Here is a 21,206-nt window from a genome sequence, read left to right as displayed (position 1 = left end):
AGATCATACAGTATTTGTCTTTCTCCACCTGACTTATTTCACTCAGCATGACGCGCTCAAGATTCCTCCAGGTTGTCACAAATAGCAGGATTTTCTTCTTTTTCATGGCTGAATAGTATTCTATTACAAATAAGCACAATTTCTTTATTCCCCCATGGATGGAGACATAGGCTGTTTCCATGCCTTGGCTGTTATAAATAATGCTGAAATGAACGTGGGGGGGGTGCAGGTATTTCTCCAGGATAGTGATTCCATTTTCTTCAGCTATAAACTCAGAAATGGAATTCCTGAATCATATGATAATTCTATTTTTAATTTTTTGAGGAATCTCTATACAGTTTTCCATAGTGGTTGCGCCAACTTACATTCCCACCAAGAGTACAGAAGGGAACTCTTTTCTCTACATCCTCACCCATATTTGTTATCTTGTTTTTTTGATGAAAGCCATTCTAAAAAGTGTGAGGTGGTATCCCTTTGCGGTTTTTATTTGAATTTCCCTAATGATGAGTGAGGCAGAGCACCTTTTTCATGCACCTGTTGGCACCACTGATTTTAAAGTATCTACCAAATTTCTAACCACTCCAACATTTGAGTTCAACACATCCTGGTCCACTTATTTTCACTCTCCTTTTAATTCTCTCTGTATATTCTATATGCCAATAAAACTTAATTACAGGTCCCCAAATAAGCCAAGCCAGAAAAATGCTCAGTTTCACACTATTTCTTTCACCTGAAAATGTAATTTTCCCTACTGCAATAGTGACTGACTTTCAAGGTCCCATTTAAATGTCTTACATGAAATCTTCCCTGATTGCCCAAGAAGTAAACACTTTTGTTAGTGGTTTTCACATGGCCCTTGCTGCTTTTAAATTGCACTGCATCTATCTGTGTGTGTCTTACTTTTATACATGACCGTATGCGACTCTATAGGAATAAGTATCATATTTGGTAAACTGTTACTGCCAAATCAGCGGGGACCCTGGGCTGGGGGCACAGATGGCATTCACAAATTAAGAGATCTTGGAAAAGCGTGGGCAAGGTACACAGAAGCCACAGGGAGGCTGGCGTATCCCTGGCTGCTAACAGCAGAGCTCTTACCACCTCCAAGCTTTGAGGAAGGGAGTGGTTTTGGGAAGGACTGATCTGTAAAGTTACGGCAGCTCTGAGAGGCGAGATGCTCTTTAGTGGAGTTCCCCCGGCCTGAGACAGTCTTGCAGGGAGGGGGGTCTAGATGCAGTAAATGCCACACTCCCACCCTCCTCCTCTTCCACAACCTCCTGTTGGTGCTCTGACTGGCCAAAGATAATTCAGGGCCAAAGGACAAAGGAATCTATTGACTCCACATCTCTTGTGGCAGCAAATTGGGTGGAGAAAGGTGGTGTGGGGTTCTGACACCATCACTACGATTTGACACTTAATAAATTAATTTAATTTAATGAAACATTGAATAAAGACTTATGAAGCACTCCTTTAAGTTGCAAATACAACTCCACGACATTTGGATGCTGAGGTATTCTAAAGGTTGTAAGGTCTAACTGATTTCCTCTACTATTTTTTTTTAAAAATTCTTTTGTTTTTTGTTTAGCCCTTGTGTTGAGGACTGACTTTCCTTTACTGTTTATCTCTAAGCATGCTTTTTGCACTCTGCTCATCTCGTGATAAAGGAAAAGCCTTTTTCCTTCCCCAAAGTGTGTACTTTTATATTTCTTGAGAACGAGACGACTTTTCAATAAACTGATACTGACATAGGGAGTGTCTCTCAAGTGTGGATTTTAAAAGTGACAGTTTTCTGTGGGGGAGGGGAAGAAGTCCAGGGGAAAATGATCTACCTGGTCCCTAATTTCACATGCTTCCTACCAAAGATTATTTTAAAAGATCAAGATTTCTTTTCCGTTTGAACTTGAACTCTCACCTTGGCTATTTCTGTCGACCTCGATATGCACTAAGTCAGAGAAAGAGCAACGTGACGCCGAAAGCACAAGGGATTCAGTTCTTCACGCTGAGTAGATTCACTGAGTCCAATATTCTGACTCATTTGCATTGTTCTTAGCTCAGATAGTATGTTTTTAAATAAAGAATTCACTAACACCCAAAAATGAAAAACACAAGCTTAATGCTGTTAAATATACACATATTATACACCATATGTATTTATAGATGCGTTGGTATAGACTGAAGAATTCACAAGATAATTCAAAGAAATATCTCTATATGAAGAGCGTGTGATGTGATTAAAATGTCAAAATGAAGAAAACACTTAGTATTTTTATATTACAGTTATGATGAGGAATGATCATCTCCCTAGTCTTCACCCACATTTGATTTCAGTGGCTGTCCCAGGACATTTTTCTTCCCGCTATTACTCTTTTGAATGGCACTGATGTCGACAATTCTTAATCATTGCCGCTAGTCACTAACGTGATCTTATAAAAAAAAAAAAGGAAAGCAATAAATGCCTCGTGGTCCAAATATATAATTGGTGTTAGATGTGAGGTATAGGTTATGACAAGATTCATGGTTCGTTTTCAGATTCCAGGCTGATACATGCCCTGAGACAGAAACCACCCCCCAAACTTCTCACTTCATTGATACTCAGAGGGCTCTAATTTAGCAAAGATGAAGTCCTATTAGAAGATTCTTATGTCTTCCCTTTGCTTTTCTCTATTTAGAAGAACTCTAAACTCTTTCAATTACCAGGTAGGCAAAGAAGTATCACATAGTGATATGACTGCCTTTGACCTTGAAACACTCGTTCCCTGCAGCAGGTAGCTGGCTGGTCTCCTCACACAGTAAAGAGTTGTGCTGCAAGGGGCTGGGGTGAGAACACGTGGCTGCCGTCCCCAGGCTTTCTGGCATCAAAGAGATGCCACACGACTAGTCCTCACCTACAGACCAAGCAGAAGGGATGTGTCACTTCCAGGCCAAGGCTGTTAAGAAGACATGCCTTCTCCAAGACCCTAAAGGAAGGCAAAGTCTCGAGAGGGAAGAAGCCTGGGATCCGGAACAATCAGGTCAAACCATCTTTTGACATTTGCAACAGTCACATGACTGAGCAAATTTTCCTTTTGTATTACGCCTCTGAGATGATAATATTTAATAGAAGTGAGTACCATGACACTGAAACATACTATACATCATACACAATTGATAACAACATACAAATTTACAAAACACAAGACACAGATACAAGAAAATTACAAAATGCAAAATATTACATATTAATATATATTTGCCAAACGAGGTCTGTGTATGTAAATGTTTTATATTATAATATATAAATGTAAACATGTATATATAAAAATGTGTATATATATATACTCTATTATAATATATACAATGTATATATATAACACACATATATACACACCTTTGGCAAATGTATATAAGTATGTAGTATTTTGTAATATTTTATTTGTATTTTGTGAATATAATTGTATATATATTTATATAATATATATACACACATACATATATATTCACACATGATGTATTTTTATTTCCCTTCATTAAGAAAAAAGTTCTGAAAGACAAATGAAAAGAAAAAAAGCTTTCTTGTTTTTACTTCTACTTTTAGTTAATACACATCAGTCTAAAACTGAGGACAGTCGAGGCTACAGGAAATTGTCTCGCACCCATTCCCTTAAAGAGCTATCTCTACTGAGTCTTAATTACAGCTAGAATGTGAAGAGCTTATAAGCACGGGAGCAAGAAAGCCTATCAGTTTAGTATTTAAGTATCAGTATTAATTACTCGTGCGAAGAAATGTGTGATTGCACAAATTGCTCAATGATGATTACAAAGGAGTCTGCATTTGCAAACACATGCCTGTGCAATCTGCCTGGTAAGCACCACTTAAAGAATTTAAAAAATACAGTCCCTGAAATCAGACAAGCAAGCCACACAGCATGTCCTGTTCTTCTTCCAGGGTATCCTCTGTTGTAACTGTGTTCACCTCTAACAGCTCCATGACTTAGTCGCCCAAATTTTCTCACTTGAAATAAGGACCACCTGGGAGTGCATCTTCCCTCTTTATGACCTGCACTATGACTTACTTGATGTTTTCCTCAAAAGAAACTCTTACAATTTACATAATATTTCTCTTGGCCCCACTTCTGCCACCAGCAATTGCCCCATATATTTGCTCTCTTGTGATATAAACTCCTTAAGAGACCTGTTTTTGTTCCCTGTCTCCAATTCACCTCCAGCCAGGCTCTTTTACACTTACTTCCATAGGGCTTGGCCTCTGCCGTTCCATTACGTCATTAGCTGGTCGTCAGTGAGCTCTCCATTTCTAAATCCAAAGGTCTCAGTCCTCCTTGTACATGACCATCAGCAGCATCTCACACAGTTGAGGAGTTCTTTCTCCCTGACACACTTTCTTCACTTGGTTCCAAAACCCCGCACCCTAATGACTGTCACCTCGTCCCATTGGTTCTTCTCTCTCCATCTCCTTTGCCAGTTTCTCCCCTTCTCCCGTAACTTTTTCATGTCAAGTATCTTAGATCTCAGTCTATAGTTCTTGTCTCTAACTGTACCCTTTCCTTTGGTAATCTCATCCAGTTTCCTGGCCTTACATGTATTTATTTTCAACCATTCTCATATTTATGTCTCTGACAAACCCTGCAACTGCATATTCAACATCCTGAGACACTTGGATGCCTACCAGACAAGTATGACTTCACATGTCCCAAACACTCATGATCTACACCCACAACCACGTAATCTGCTCCACCCATAGCCTGCAGGTCTGCAGAGTACAAGGTACATCCTACACCCAACATGTCAGGAAATCCTATTGATTCTGCCTTACAAATACACCTAGAGTCTGACCACTTCCCACCTTTTCCATTCCTACCATCCTGGTTGGATCCACTATCATCTTTCACCTGGTTGCTGCAATAGCCTTATAATCCTTTAAAATATAAGTAATACATGCCAGTCCTCTTTTCAAACTTTCGAGGGCTCCTATCTCACTCAGAGTGAAAAACTAAATCCTCACAGTGGCCTGCTTGGATGCAAATGGCTTCTTTGTCTTCACCTATTCACTTTTCTCTTGTTTTCTCTCTTTCTGCCACATTGGCCTCCATGCTGCTTCTCAAATGCTCCAGATATATGCCAACACAGGACCTCTGCACTGGCTACTTGGCCAGTTACCTCCCCTTGGCCCATTCCCTCTCCAGATATCCACATGGCTAACTTGCCCTTCTTCGTGTCTTGGTTGAAATGTCTTTTTCTTATCTTGAAGCTCAGTCTGAACACCATATTTGAAACTTGCCCTCCTTCTACGCCTTGCTATGTGTCTCTTTATTTTTCTATAGCACCTATCAATATCAAATACAGCATGCCACTTACTTATTAATTACATCTGTTCTGTCTCAACTATAGCCCCTGATGGTATACAAACCCCCTGTAGGTGGGGATCTTTGTAATTTTTATTCACTTGCATGTCCTCAACAGGATACGCAACCACGTGCGGAATAAAGCTAATGCAGAACAAATATTTGCAGCTGCATGAACAGAGCAGAGGAATGGCACAAGTCTGGGTGTCACCTCATCGGTTCACTCTTCCACAATATTGAACGTCATCGATCATTCACCCTGTGCAATAGTTCCAATGAGTAGGCGTGGATTATCTAAATATTTTCGTTATTTTTCAATAGTTCATGTGAACGGTTCCTGGTGTACCCAGTTATTTAATGACATAATCCATCAAATGTTGAGAAAACCAAAATGAAGATAGGCTAGCGATTTGCTTAAAACGATGAATCTTATAAGAAATGCGACTAAGGCTGCCTCTGCAAGTCCAATTCATTGATCTGCAAACCGTCTGTGATGAGATTCCCAACCCATCTCAGAACTTTTGTAAAGCAAAGCAAACATGAGTGACCAGGAAAATGCAAATTTCAAAAAGCACAAGTAACACGAAGTCCATTTGTTTGGTATTAGGCTCAACAAATCTGCCAAATGGTTAAACATCTCCAAATGCTTCCTCTCAATTTCTGCGTTTATCTTATCATGAACAGTGAGGAAGTGCTGGCATATCACCATGGGTCCAAGAACCACACTTGGTGCAGGGCCACCCTAAGCTCTATGCCTCCCTGGTCTCTTTCTATGCGTAATCGCTTTTACATTTAATTTTTTTATTGAAGTGTAGTTGATTTATAACCTACATGGACTCTTGACATGAGCCTGCAAACTTCACGTACATAACGACTCTGTTACCTCCGTATCACCTGTCTCATCCACACTAAACACACCATACAGTATGCACCTCAACCTATTACAGGCCGTGTGGCCACCGAGAATACAGCACAGAGAGCTAACAACTTTATATAAATTTGTCTCCCAGGGCGAAGATGACTTGTCATTAAGCTCACCTTGCCCCTTCTAGAAAACGCTCCAACAGCATTAGACAACTGTGCGTTTGAACCTGCAGACTGAAGGCGGCCAGGAGGGCAGGGCTTTTTTCTCATCTCCTTGGTCACTTTTTTTGCTAAGACGCTCAACACACTGGCAACAGAAACAGCGGTTTTCCTGTCAGACTTGTCACCGGGAGAGCGAGCATCTCAGTATAAATGACTGTGCCCAGTGGTCGTCCAGGAAACAGTTCTGCAATCTGTGTTTAATCAAATTCATTGAGTTTTCGCAGCACCACTAGCAGTTCATTACTGTCATTTTCCCCACAGACGACTCTGCTCCTCGGCACCACTCACCCACTTAACACCTCCTGGCTGTGGCCAGTGCCAGCCACCTGCCTCTACGGCGCCAAAAGTAGTAACTTCCGATGCAGAGTGTGAACATTACATTATTATATTTTATCTTTCCTCTGTGTGTTATCATTCAGCATAACTACCCTCCTGGATTACAGAAAATTAGATGGCAAATAATACTGCTTCCATATTGTTTTCTCCTCCCAGTTTCTGTGGTCTGCTGCCAACAATCAGCCACTCTCTGGACCCAAGGCAAACCAAGAGCTATTGTTTCAGTGCCTGATCATTGCTCGAAACCTCACCGGATTGGACGATGTGGCGGGTGCACTAGCACTGCGTCTGCTGCTGTGTCTCCCTACAGTGAGTCTGTGAGGTTTTTAGCAGGGAACACTACCTAGAGCATGGTTCATACAACATGATTTCGATTCTCTCCATCACTATGGGGTATTTGTTGTCCATTCCCAAACTCCTGTGTGGATGGAAGTGTGGGATGAATTGAACATGCTGAGCATAACACCCTAGTGATCCCACTGTGAAATCTTGGGCAGATGACCTGTGGCTGATCTCACACACACACCCCACTCAAGTCAGCATAGGGGAAAAAACAAGAACAACAAAACCCATCAAAATTGGTATGTAGCATCTTACAAGCAAAATCTAGTTGCCTGACCTAGGATTTTTATTTTTCAACCTTAATGCAGGTGTCTTGTAGAACTCTGGTTCCCCAAAATTTGATTTAATGGGCGTCCCTAACTCTCAAAAGTGACTCCTTGTTCATTCATTGAATGTTCTGTCAATAAATACGTATTAAGTGCCCATTAGGTGTTTCATTTTAGTATGTCCATTTGCCTAACGCAGTATTTGTCTGACGTGAGTTCAGTGGGACATGAGGTTCATGGGTGTCGTGAAAAGGAATTATTCTACAGTCAATAGAGCTTGCAAAAAAAAAACTGCATTAAACAAAGATAATCATGCCTATTTGTAGAATGGTTTCTTAGAGCTGACAGTGGGCTACTGTGCACTGAGAATTTCCAAGTGGGGCATTTAAAGGGCCATATTGGCAATGGTGTTCTGGTTAACTGGATGCCCCTGCCCTTTTGTATTCTCGTACAGAGTATCGGATTGCCAGGATCTAATTTGGTCATTGCAGAATGAGTTGTGTTTCTTACTAAAAGATTTCTAGCAGGGGCTGCCTATGACAGAGAGTGTGCTAGGCCTAAGAACGCCCCAAGTCTGACAGGGGAGTCTTTCTTTGCCTCAGATAGGATTTTTTTTCACTTAATTTATGTGTCTGGGTAAAAACATAAATTCCCTTCACTTTCAAGGAAAGGCTTTGGTCCTAAAGTGATCGCCTGAAGAAAGCAGCCATGGTATTGGAAACTTAAGTGTCTTCATGACAGCATCAACCACATTTATTATGCCTAATGGTTGGCAGGACACTCTCCTGAGCTCCCTAAAAGTTTACTTAATTTGGTCTTTGGGATTTTTATAGTCAAAAGAAGTGGCACGTAACATCCCCCACCCCTCCTGAGCACACACGATGAATGACATTCATACGAAAGATACACTTCCATGTTCAAACCCGCGGTTATAAACCCTTTCCAGCAAAGAGTTGGTCATCCTTCTTTTTTTCTCTTCCAGTCAAAGAGACATATCGTCTTGCAATTCAGTAAGAGACATATTCAAGGGATAGCCTTGAATGTGTCCTATTTGTTTAACGAAATATTTTGTAAAACTGGCATTTTAATTCTGTAAGTGAAAAGTTAAGTGGATTTGCAAAATAACTGATCATTACATGATGATGACGATGATGGTTAACATCTATGGGATGTTTTCTATATACAAAGCAGCACTCCAAACGTATGTAAATATAGAGGTACAGTTGTTTTTATATCAATTTACTTAATCCTTAGTCTTCACCACAATCATCTGAAAGGGCATTATTATTTCCACCCATTTTGCAGAAGACGACACTGAGGCAGAAAGGAGGAAGTGACTTATACAATGTTATGCAGCTGGTAATTAGTAGAATACATACTACATCATCTGCCAGATGACTTCAAAGCTCACATCCTTTTCTACAACACTAAAATATTATAAAATAGTATCATAAAATAGTATATTATGTTCTCAGCTGAGAACCACTAACCATCCTTAGACTGCTCTTAGTTTACTGCTAGATCTTGGAAATCACATTTTCCCTTTCTCTGGAGGGGCTGGGAAGATTTCCTATAAATTCCATTTCAACCACTGGAAGTCACAGACCATTTAAGAATCAAAGGCTGGCTATGGCCACCGCACTGAGGGAATGGCAGAAAGGAAAGTGGCACATGGGTCGTTCTTCCATTCCATATCAGAGGGCAATTCTGGAGTCGGGGCTCTGGGATTCAAAGTGCAGCTCAGCACAAGCTCTGACTCTCCCTCTCCCTCGCCTAGTTGTTGACCGAGCACCCCCCAGGCCTTCCAGAGACAGCGCTGGGCAGGGCGCGCCAGGCCCTTGCCCTCGCGGTACTTACATTTCAGTGGGAGGAGGCAGGTAACGCACCAGGACACAAGCTCACTGGAGCACTGCTTTCAGAGAACGATGAACCACCTAAAGGGAACAGTACAGAGTGACGTGAGCCCCAGTAACTGCAGAGAGGCTAAAAACAAGTCACTGAATAGAAAGAGAACCCTGGACATAAATGTCAATGGAAAGTATAGAATCCAACGTTCTAGCTACACTTTTTTATGACACGACATTGAAGCTGCACATAAATAAAACATGGATGCTTTCAGAATGACATTCGTGGGTAATTCCCTTCTTGTGTTGATACTGTCTTCAAACTGGTAGGTAATAATACATTTAAAATGTCTTCCCTTCAAAAACCAATGTAAAGGCTTCTGCAATTTTTTAATAAAAAATTAGGAAAAATACAAGAATGAACAATCGTGCAATGTTGATATGGACTTCTCAGTTATCACAAAAAATGAGAAGAAAAGAAAATATCAACCTGAGAATGTTTGTGACACAATAAAAAATACACATTCAAAATTATTTATGATAGCTATTGTAACTATATACTATTTTACATGCATAAACTATGTATTTTATAACTATATAATAGTTTACATGCATAAAACAAAGAGATGAACATTGCCCAGATGACAAATTCAGTTTAGTAGGGAAACTGGATCGTAGACCATATTTTCTTTTTTGACAGCATTTTCTTATTTTTGTTATTTATGAAATAATTTTTAAACTCTTCACCTGATTCTAAGACAAAGCAAGCAATCTAAGGATTTGAGTCCCCGCTGACTGCATTGAGGGGAAGCAAAAGTTTTCCTCATTTGACTTTCATATAGAGTGTTATTCTGTAAAAGTTTTAATATATGTTGCTCTTGCAAATGGGTGTCCTGAACTATCCATAAATTTGTTTTCAATTCAGTAGTTAATCATCACTAGACAGGCACATCCTCTAGGTAGGCTACTTAATCCATCAAAGAGTTGATCTCTCCAAGGTTAGTTACAAGTGGTGCTTGACTTTGTTCTTTCTTGCTAATTTTTTTTGTCTAGGTTGAGGTTACTTCCCTATAAATCTAATGTACAAGTTTTCTCCTCACTGCAGTGTCTGGTACACTGCTAATTTTCTCCCCTAAGCTTGTGACAATTATAATTTTAGAATCTTTTCTAATTCCAGTCTCCCTTTTCCTTTTCATTTCTCTGTGCACCCGGCAGCTTTTGTACTAAATTTTGATACCAAGTCGTTAGCATTTTACCATCTCCATTTACCATGCAGAATACAACAGGCTTTCTACTTGGAACAGGGAATCTTTTATTCTCAGAGTCGGTGGTCACCACTGTGCGATCTTACAAATCTTCCTACCTTGCGACTCACGACACCCTATTTGGGGAGTTGTCGGGTCATGGCATTTTAAATGTGAATATTTCATTCTGCTATTTTTGTCATATGTATGGAATACGGTCAAGTTTGTGTGAATGTCTGTACCTCATCTGGTATTTATTTGCTTCTGATGGTCAAAGTATAACCCAGGTGAGGCAGCAGCCGTGACTCCAGACCTAGAACAAGTCACTGGCGGGCCTGAAACGGATGTTCTTACCAAGAGATCCCAAGGCGTCCTCTAGGATCCCACCAGAACAGGAGGGAAACGCGTCAGTGTCAAACCCCCGCTGTGACGGCTGTGTCTTTCCCGCTCAGCTTCTGTTGTATTGCATGTGCCATATGTGGGTGACAGTAGTCCCTTTTTTCTCTCTTCAATCATTATTGATTCAAGTGTTTGTTAAGAGGTCAACAGTGCCAAGCAATGGTTTATTCATTAGCTTGAACCAGTCGTTAACCCTCTGTCTTGGGGACCTTCACCCAGAGGTGCAGACCGGAAATCACTGAAGCAAATACATTTCGCGACACTGCAGAGAGTGGGAAGACCTATCGGAGATGGCTGAGCTGGGGGCTGGGCACCTAGGATGATCGAAGCGAGCCTAAGAAACTGACATTTGAACCCAGGTTAAGTGCTGTTGACTGGCCAGGCGAAGAGCTGGGGGCCGTGTACCTGGCAGAGGCAACAGCAGACGTAAAGACCAGCAGCCCGGGAAACTTGGGGTGCTCCAGCGATGCAAAGAGAGCCACTGTGTCTTGAGCAGAGTGAACGGGGAGTGGATGGCTGGGGCGAAGTTGGAGGGGGAGGCATGGGCCAGGTCAGGGGTTGGCAAGCTACGGCCCAGGGGCAAAATCCCTGTAGCTACCTGTTGTAAGTGAACTCATACTGGTTCTTAACAGGTGCCCCTTCGCAGTCACTATGATGACAGGAGACACTAACTGAATAATAATTAAGCAAAATGCTATTCCTCCTATAATTATTAGCTGCATTACAAAAAATACACGCCTATATTTTATAGTAACTTTTGTCATTTAATAAGAATAAAACCATTTCTTTATATTTTGAAATTTACCAAAGACTTCGGTCAAAATCTGTTTTCTCCCTTTTGATAAAATTAATTAACATTAGCCTTGATTTTTACCTCTTGGCCCCAGAAGCCATATTTACTTACCATTCTTACAGAAAACATTTGATAACCCTGGTTTGTATCATGCCAATTACTGTAGGAATACACTTTGCTTAAAAAAATCATCCCAAATTTGTTTTTTTTTTCTCTTAATATCTGGTCCCTTTTTATCTTGTAATAATAGTACTCATTAAATGCCTACATGTGATATTATTAGGAAATAGTACAAAGTGGGAAAAAAAAGCCTCTCAGATTATCGATGACACTGAAATTCTGAAGTTGATATTCCTACTTCTATCTCTGTTTCTCTCTCAGTCCTGTCAATCCAATTTCCAGAACCGCATATAGATGCATCCCTCTGGATAGAACTGACACATAACATTGCACTAGTTTAAGGTGTACTAGAAAACAATTTGATATATGTGTACATTGTGAAACAGTCACCACAATAAATTTGGTTAACATCTATTACTCCACAGTTACAATTTTTCTTCTGGTGGTAAGGCCTTTTAAGATCTACTCTCTCAGCAACTTTCAAATATAGAAGACAGTTGTTAATTATAGTCATTCCACTGTACATGATGTCCCCAGGGCTTATTTATCTTATTTATAATTTTTTGACAGTGAGAAACCTGACTACATTACCCTACAATAAGTATACAATATACAATAAGTATATTTTTTTATCCTCATATACACAAAAAATTACTTCACAATTGCTCACCCATTCTTCTATGAGAACCAGATTTACAAAGTAAAGTGTAGCATTTAAAATAGTTCTTACTTGCCTTTGGCCTTGGAGCATCCAGTCAAAATTCTGTTTCTCAAAGTTCTTTAGGTTACCTTTTTCTTATTCTGCCCCGTCATTTGTGATACAATCACATTCGTTTATTACCATTTCTATTCCACATTGGGTTTCCCTCACATCCTGGTTGGTTTAGCTCATATATGTGTGTGTATATATGTATATATATTTTGTTTTTTGTGTATCTTTTCATTACCCTGGTTCTCAAAGTCAAAGCACTACCATTGGCATACTCAGGCAAGCATCTCTCCTTGCTCTCCTGCCACCTTGTTCCCATTTTCAACTTCTCTCCACCCTTTTCTCACCCATCCGATGAAGGTAATGGATCTATTTAGTCTCTTGTTTCTCCAGCCTGCATTTCTTTTACACAAATGAGCAGATACATGCCTATTTTTATAGCCTCTTTTTCTTACATGAAGGGTAACGTGCTGTAGATATTTTTCTATACTTGGCCATTTTCACTTAACAGCACGTTCTGGAAATCACTCCAGATCAGTGTGATGGGTGGTGAATTCTGTGTTTTAATTTTCATTTCTCTAATTATGAGTGATTGGTTCTTCATATATTTAGGGACAATTTTTGTATTTTTATAATATTTTTATACTATATATTATATTGAATATAAACATGAAATTACACATTTTATATTATACATAAATATGTATTTACATATTTTGTGTGGGTGTGAATTGTCTTTTGCCATTTTTAAATATCAGCTTTTTGGTCCTTTTCAATCTTTAGGAAATTTTTATCTATTGGAGACATGATTGTTGTGGTATATTTTATACATACTTTCTCCCAGTTTTCAGCCATCTTTTGACTTCATTTATGTTATTGGTCCCCCTCCCCTCTACGGAACATTCTAGTGTAGTGAATTTGTCAATCTTTTTTTTTGCATTGCTTTTGATGGTCAGAAGGCTTTCTCTGCACTATGGTTAGAGTTCACTCATGTTTTCTTCAAGTACTTACACAACTTCGTATCTTTACACATAGCTCCCTCATCCATTTGGAGTGCACTCTTCTACATGCTGTAGACACGGATCCCATTTCCTCATTTTCCAGATGGCTGCCCAGCTGTCCCAATACCACTGATTAAAAAGCCCTGCACCTCAGTGTGTCGAGATGCTGCCTTCCCTACGCCCCACATCTCCGTAAGTGCCTCTGACTGTCCTAGGCTTTCTCTGCCGTCTCACTGGTCTGTGAGTCTAGACGTGGTCCACGCTGCTTTAATTACAGAGGCTTTCTAGTAAGTTTTCATGTTTGCTAGGACTAGACCTCCTCAGAGCTTTTCTTTTCCAAGTTTATTTTTTCCTGGCCCTTCTTATCTGTTTGTTTTTCCATATGAACTTTCGTATCCGTTTCCCTAATCCATAAAATAGCCCGTCAGTGAGGAACGTAGGCGCACCGTTAGAAGGAAATGAAGGTGGGACGGAAGGACTAGGAAAGGACAGCCTCCTCCCTGGGACTCTCACCTCCCAGCTCAGAACACGGCCCATCTGCTCTAACAGACTTGTTATCGGGCTCCTCCTGTAAGCCCACATGGCAGACACTGGGAGTGGAGTGGTGGACCTCGCGGAAAGAGCAGCCCTTGCCATGAAGATGTGCTGAAAACTCTGGCAACTGGGAAGCACAACTTGGAAGTGGTCTTTGTACGTACGTGCTTTTCTCTTACTGCTACAAATTCCCAGGAAACAAAATAGGGAATTTTGAAATCATGTTATAAAATCCAAAACAGAACTCACGGTCTCCCCAGTTTGCCCAGTTATTCACTCCTGACACTCTCCTCTATTTACAGTAACATCTCATCAGTCACTCTCGTCTGCGTGTCTCAGTTCCACAGCGGCTCCCAAGTCCACCCGTTTCTCTCCAGCTCGCCTTCACTCTCCTGAGCCAGGCCTCCAGGCCAACATCATCTTTATTTGGACAGTTGCATGTATGTCCTAAACCCTCCCTCTCCTCCTCTCTCCCCCCATTTCTCACTCAGCAGCCGAAATGATCATGATCTTTATAAACCTGGCTCAGATCATGTCTCTCCCCAGCTTCACACCCTCCAGTGGCTCGTGACCATTCCTGGGCAAATTCTGAAGTTCTTTGTTATCATGGTTTACTAGTCCCTGCAGGAGCTGGCTTCTGCCCATCTCAGGTTGCTCTCCCTCTCAGTCACTCTGCTGTCACCACCCTGGCTCCCTCCAGCTTCTAGAAAGTGCCCTGCTTCCTCCATGGGGTCCTCCAATGCCTGTGACTTGACATCCCCCCTTTCTGCCAGGTAACCTCCTCTGGGTCCCCTCGTCAGGTTCAAGCACTCCATCTTGGAGGAAGCCATCCTTCCTCAGGGCTCTCATTGAACTGTGTGCTCTGCCCTCAGATCCCTTATGACAACTCTAATACCAACTGACTGCAACAAAACAGGGAAGAACAAAGAAACAACTGAATCCCAAACTGAAACTTTTTAACATCTGAGCAGTGCAGTGCCCTATTCTGGGCGATGGCCTTGGTGGGGAGTTACTGTGGAAAATTGAATAAAGTTTACTTACTTGCAAATAGACTCATTTAGATTTATGAATTTAAAATGTATACCTTTTTTCTACAGTCTTCTATAATTACTGTGGTTTGGATTACAACTTGCCATTTGAGGTTTTTATTTCAAGCACTCAAATAACAAAAGGCGACCGTTTCTTCAGCACTGCCAGGTGTTCTTCCATCATCAAATTGTTAAAGAAAACACACAAAACATATGTTTTCCATTGTTCCCTGCATAATCTGTAGCTATAGAAATGCAGGATGCTTACAGTCTCAGCAGAAATGAGTGAGCATGAAATATTCATAAGCTCGGTGTTTGTGATTATTAAGTAATGGCCAATTCTGGTGAGTTTGTCATTTTTTAAAAAATATGTAGTTATTTATTAAACAACTGAATAGTCACTATGGAAGAAATTTCATTAAAATAGAAGCGGAGACAGATTTCTCAAGGGGTACAGTGAAGACTCTTGAAAATAAAGGATGGGAAAAGACACATTTGGGATTCAGCACAACCCATTCGTATCATCTCCAAGGTCTTACAAGGTATCTATGTCCTATTTATTCTAACTTCCAGTGCAGAAGTAGCGTTTAAGGCTTTTGGGCTCTGGAGACAGTCCCATCTGGAGGTGGGTCTTTATCACTTACTAGTCCCTGCGTTATCAGGCAAGTTACTAAACTTTGTTTAGCTTCATTTTCTTTTTCTAATCTGCAAAATGGCAACAGCAATAGACTGAGTCCTAGGGTGACGGCCCACAGCAGGGGAGATAACGCCACGCTCATTCTCTGTCTCACTGTGGCCCACGTAACAAGCGTTGATGGCATGTTAAGCATCAGGTTTCCTGAATATTGTATCTAATATTTCCTACTGCACGTTGGCACTCAGCCCATACACCTGGAAACAAAGCGGAGCATTCCCTGAGTCAAATGCTGCTGAAGTGGGACCTGGAGGAAACAATGTCTAGATTTGGGTTCCAAAGAGCTGAAAAGTTCAGAGATCACACTGCTCCTTCTTGTCTTTGAGACTTTATGTCTCCCTTCCTGATCTTTCAAATGAGGATAATGGTTGCTTTGTTTCTATAAATTTAATGAGAGCAGGTGAATCGAAATATTTTGTAAATTGTGTCTAATTCAAAACAAGACAGCCTTCATCTGTTTAATTCTTTCATTTAGCACAGTTAGTGAGCCCTCGGACTTCCACGGGGCACTTGGAATTGGCTACAGGCATAGAGACACACAAAATACCTGCTTCCATAGCCCTCTCCATTTCTCAGTAAGAAAATCAGTGTTCGGTGTTCCAAAAACAGCTGTTATAACTTGATTAATTGATATTACAAGTATGTACACAAAGCACAAGTTCAAAGGTATGTAGTGAAATACTGAAAGATCAAAACGCTGCTTGCAATAGCAGAAAAAAAAAAACAACCTAAGACATCATTAACAGCGTACACATTACTGAAGTGGAATATTTCAAAGATAATATTATTAAATAAAAACTCAAGACACTTAATTATGTGCACACATTACTGCCTGTGTATAAAAACATACACCAGAAGATGGTAAACGCAGGTTTCATGCACAGCACAGATTTCTGGAAGAAGTTTGAAGCAATTCACCATGTTGTTATCTCCTTGGAGGGTAAATGGACCACTGAGGGTCATGGGAGAGAAGGAGAGAGAATTATTCCTAATTTGAAAAAGTAATTTAATCTGTTGGGAATATTTACCCATAGACACTTACCATCTCTTAAAAAAAAAAGCCAGATAAAATAAATGAATATATACAATCACTAAGCACCAGTTTTCTATATTCCAACATCTCTCCTATCTGAGCCACAGCAGCGAGCCTCACATTTGTCTTTGTGTGTATGTGTGATTATTGCATGCTGGCATTCAGGCCTCCAGCGTCCATTTTCATCAAGGTGAAGCAGGGTAAAACCTCTAAGCACTGCCCAGTTCTTCAGTAGGACCTTGAATGCTTTGAATAATCAAACATCCTGGAGTGACCTGCCGCGTCTCGGGGCCCAGGAAGCATGAGTCACAGAGAACGGGCTCCCGGGCGACGCCAAGCCCGGGGCCCGCCGGCGCCCACACGGTGGACGTGGGAGGCCCCAGAGAGCTGCCTGAAATCGGGTCAATTGGAGTCTGTCTCAATACCTTTCCAAGTGGGTTTTATTAAAAGGAGTTGCCTCTTCGAGGCCTCTGCAGCTATTAAAACTAAAGGGAAGAGAAAGTTAAAAAAAAAAAATTAAAACCACTCTCTCTACCCTCCTCCGACAACACATCAATTTATGTAAATTGTTTCATCTAAGTAGCCGCAGAGTCACTTACTTAATCCGCGTGGGCGAAGCCTCAAGGTTTCAAGCTTTTGTGCTGGTGCTTGAAAAGGAATGGAAGCTTCTCAGAGCCGCGTGGCTTCCAGAAGGTGCTTACGAGATTTTGCAGGAGGGAACTGTCGGCAGCCAGCTCCCCAGAGCCAGGGGTCTCAGGCCTGGAGCCAGGAGGCCGGCCCCGCGTACCTGCACTTTTACCAGCAGGACGGGCGATTTGGAGGGGCCCTGTTTCAAAGCCCGGCATCCGCTTGCTACCAGCGGGGACGCGCGGCTCTCCTGCCGAGGACCGCGCGGAAACGCCGAGCCGCGGCTTTTGGGGGAACGCGCATGACCCGACGGCCGCGCGGCACGTGTCCCCCATCCGGGGCCTGCGGGACCGCGCGCCGCGCGCCTGCGTGCGTTCCGATTGGAGGGCAAGGCATCCTAGAGACAGCTTGGTTCTCACGGCGGCCCCGCCCCTGACTAGCTCCGTGGCTCGAAGGACACGACCTAAGCTCGTGTCTGTTTATTGGGAATAGGCAGGTGTGTTCAGGTGACATCTGAGTCGCTGGTCTTTGCAGGACTTGTGTTTTTGCAGTATCTCTAGGCACTGGCTGGCGAGGAACCAAAGAGGGGCTCAGAGAACCTCTGTGGGAAAGGAATAGAAGGAAAGTTTTATCTCCGCCCTTCTAGGTTTTTAGCTGAGACCACTTGGTAATGAAAGATTAACAGGAAAAAACAAGAAGAAGTTGAATAACACGTACGCCTCCTGTATACACGGGAGAGACCCAGGAAAACTTAATTAACTCCTCCAAATGGCCCCGCCCATTATTAAATACCTCCAGCTTGGGGTGGGGAGAGTCAGCTATGGGAGGTTATCAGGCAAAGCCCAGTAAACACGGGTATGGTTGTCAACGCAGATTTAAGTCATTTAAGTCCTCGCCTTCTCTATTGGTACGTTTCTAGAGATTTAGTCATCCTGGTACAGGGAAGGAGACACCCTCACAAATGGAGATTTTTTTTTTCTATAGGTGTAAGTGTCTCTTGCAAAAGAGTAACTTCTATTCAGTTTTCAGAGTTTTCCCTGCGTCTGCTGTTTCTCAAAAATAATCAGCCTGGAAGAATCTTTATGTCAAAGAGGCATCTTTGGGGTGACAAATTCTGCTCCCCTTCACCTCCATTTGAGGGGATCTTAATGGAATAGTCTTCCTTAGGTTACTGATGACGATGGAACATCCCCTCCCCACCCTCTGAGATTATAAGTGATGATGGGAGACTCTTCCCACAGTGAAGAGGGTTGTAAAGGATAACGCCTACCTCCAAAATTTGGTATGTGCGAGTTAATCAAGAAGATGCAAGTAAAGCCGCTGGCAGCGCCCAGCAGTTTAAGCCCTAAACAAGCATGAATAGTCCTCACCTGAGGCCAGTTTTCCATTTCTCAGGGGAGCCACCCGACTGGTTCAGATCCTCCCATTATTTGTTTTTGGAAATCCTGGTCCCTCTCCTTCATGGCGTCATTGGTGACGTTTGATTTGTTTCTGACTCTCCCACTGGACTGTGAGCTCCATCAGGGCAGGAACACTGGATTTCTGTTGTTGCTCTTCTCCACTCTCTTCCGAGGGCATGGCCCAGTGCCTAGGAAACGCTCTGATTTTTAATGAACAAATGGCTGTATTGAGCAACCTCTGTCTCTCTTTCAGCTTAGACAATCAGTACAAGTATTTCCCTTGTGTACCCAAGCCAAGATCTAAATATCTAAGTCTAAATATCTAACTATCCAGCTTTAGTACAAGATAACTCGCTGCGGGCTGCCTGCAGGACAGGAACGGCACTGGGCACCCCGAGCGTCTCGGGGCAAAGCTGACGTTTCCCCTGCTCCGGAACCACTGGCTGACCTTTCTGGGATCCTTGGTTTCTCCTGCATCATCTGTGCTGTTAGCCACATTGTGAGTCCATTTAGCTCCATGACTGGCTTCTGCTGGTCTCAAGGGGCTTTCTAAGAGGTCTTGTGATGGAAAAATTGCCCCCGAATTCTTTTGGTTCCCGCTTAATCCCCCCCAAACCCCACACGCCCTTTCATAACACCTACCTGGCAGGTGCACTGGCCATACAATGCGTTCAGCAATAATTACCTCTGAAATCCTAAACCACATACTGTTTCAGCACCTGGGAGGGATTTAGCTGAATGCCCACGTTAGCCTGAAGCTCAGACTGCAGAAAAAAGAAACACCTGCTTTTGACATTTTAACCAGCATTTGTGCAAATCCGCGGGCATCCTCTCCGTGTGCCGTGGTGGGGCTCAGCCCTGCCTTGCTACCCCTGCATTCTGCTCCTCCCCTTTCCTCTGTGAGTTTTTCTCTTCCCTGGGATTTACCCACAGTCAGTTTTTGTTGTCACTTCAAACAGCATTTTCATTGTGGGTCTATGGGAGACCAAGGTCGTGTCAAAGAATAAAAAATAAACCAAATTAACAGAGGGTCAGACGTTCAGGACAGCCGAGGCCAGGCGTGCATGTGAAATCATTAATGAAAGGGCAACCTTTAAAGGCTTCTGTAAACAGAAGGAAGAAAAATGCAGATGAGGACAGGCTCAAGGACTGGCTGGCCAAACCCCGAGTGTCCTTAAGTGCTGGCACATAGTAGGTACTCAAAACTGTGTCTGAATGATGTTGCAGGGGGACCAACCACCCCAGTTTGCCTAGGATAAGTGATTTCCAGTGTTAAAACTGGGACAAGCTGGTCACCTTGGGTTAACACGCACTGATTTTAGAGTGACCTGATAGCCCAGACTCCCCCACAAGCACCGGTGATGACCGCCGCCGTGTCTAGGCGCATGCCCCCTCCACTCCTCTCCTTCCTGTTGTCAGGTTCAAAGCACACGCCCGTCCTGTGTCCCTGGGGACAGTGCACTTGGAGCCAGGATGGATGGCGAGGGAAGAAAGGAATGCTGTCCTTTGATATACCCGACATATTCTTTCTTTCCTTTTATTCCCTTTCCGGCAGAGCGATGTGGACCCAGACATCTAAGAGCTTTTAAAATATAATTTCAAAGGCAGAGTTGCTTCTCTGAAAAGCCATCACATGCACTGTCCCAGAGCAGTTCATGCCCAGCAAATGAACGAGATGCCGAGGCTCCACCATCGTCTGCCGACTGTGTCACCCTGGGCCTGGAGATGTAAAGGGTAGCGTAGGGAAGCAACACAATGAAACTCAAAATAGAGAAAAAAACACGCAGCCCTGGACACTAGTCTCTGGAGTATATTTTTTAGTCTTGCAATTAGGAAACATTTGATCTACAAAAGACAGAAAGAAAAATTGAGAAAAGCAAATAATGGAGGAAGGGGTCTAAGAGGTAAGGGCTGGAGTCGCTGAACGAATCGTCCAGAAGGTAGAAGACAAAAAGAGGAAAAAGCTTCAAGGTGCGGATAGGAAGCCGATCAGAGTTAGAAATGCCTCCAGGGCATCAGGAAAAGGAGGTAAGAGACCCTTAGGCAGGACAGTAGTACTGACCGCAGTGGCCGGGAGCCAACAAAGAAGAGTTCTGGCCTGCTATCAAGGAGTTACTAAGCAGTTAAAAAAAAAAAAAAAATAGAAAGAAAACCCCAGGGTCAGATCCCGCAGACGGGCTGCTCCCTCCACTCCAGGAATTCAGAACAAAGAGGACGTTCTGGAGGGAGCTGGAAACAGAGCATGGTCTTGCACGAGCAAACAAGGTTTCGGTGGCTGGCACTGTCTCTGGGCTCACCTCTTACTCTTTGCTTATTTGAGTTTTAATTGGATCTCAGCAGCAGAACAGGAAAAGCTAAACTGGCCCTGCGTCCAGGAACACCGCTGTCCACAGCAAACCCAGCCGTGCGCC

At 42.5% G+C, this 21,206-nt stretch overlaps 1 long non-coding RNA gene across 1 annotated transcript in view; it reads right to left on the bottom strand.

Moving 5' to 3' along the window:
• Nucleotides 1-17,654, bottom strand: part of LOC140687470 (uncharacterized) — a 50,587-nt gene extending 32,933 nt beyond the window's left edge. Inside the window, exons 1-2 of the long non-coding RNA XR_012061854.1 lie at nt 17,368-17,654; nt 9,227-9,303 (exon numbers count right to left, since the gene is read on the bottom strand). This is a non-coding gene — a long non-coding RNA (uncharacterized lncRNA). The remainder of the gene's footprint in view (nt 1-9,226; nt 9,304-17,367) is intronic.
• Nucleotides 17,655-21,206: the final 3,552 nt, after the last annotated feature.

The sequence above is a fragment of the Vicugna pacos genome, chromosome 19 (genome assembly GCF_048564905.1).
Source record: "Vicugna pacos chromosome 19, VicPac4, whole genome shotgun sequence".
In the NCBI taxonomy this organism is placed as follows: domain Eukaryota; kingdom Metazoa; phylum Chordata; class Mammalia; order Artiodactyla; family Camelidae; genus Vicugna; species Vicugna pacos.
This window is presented reverse-complemented; position numbering and strand designations above follow the sequence as displayed.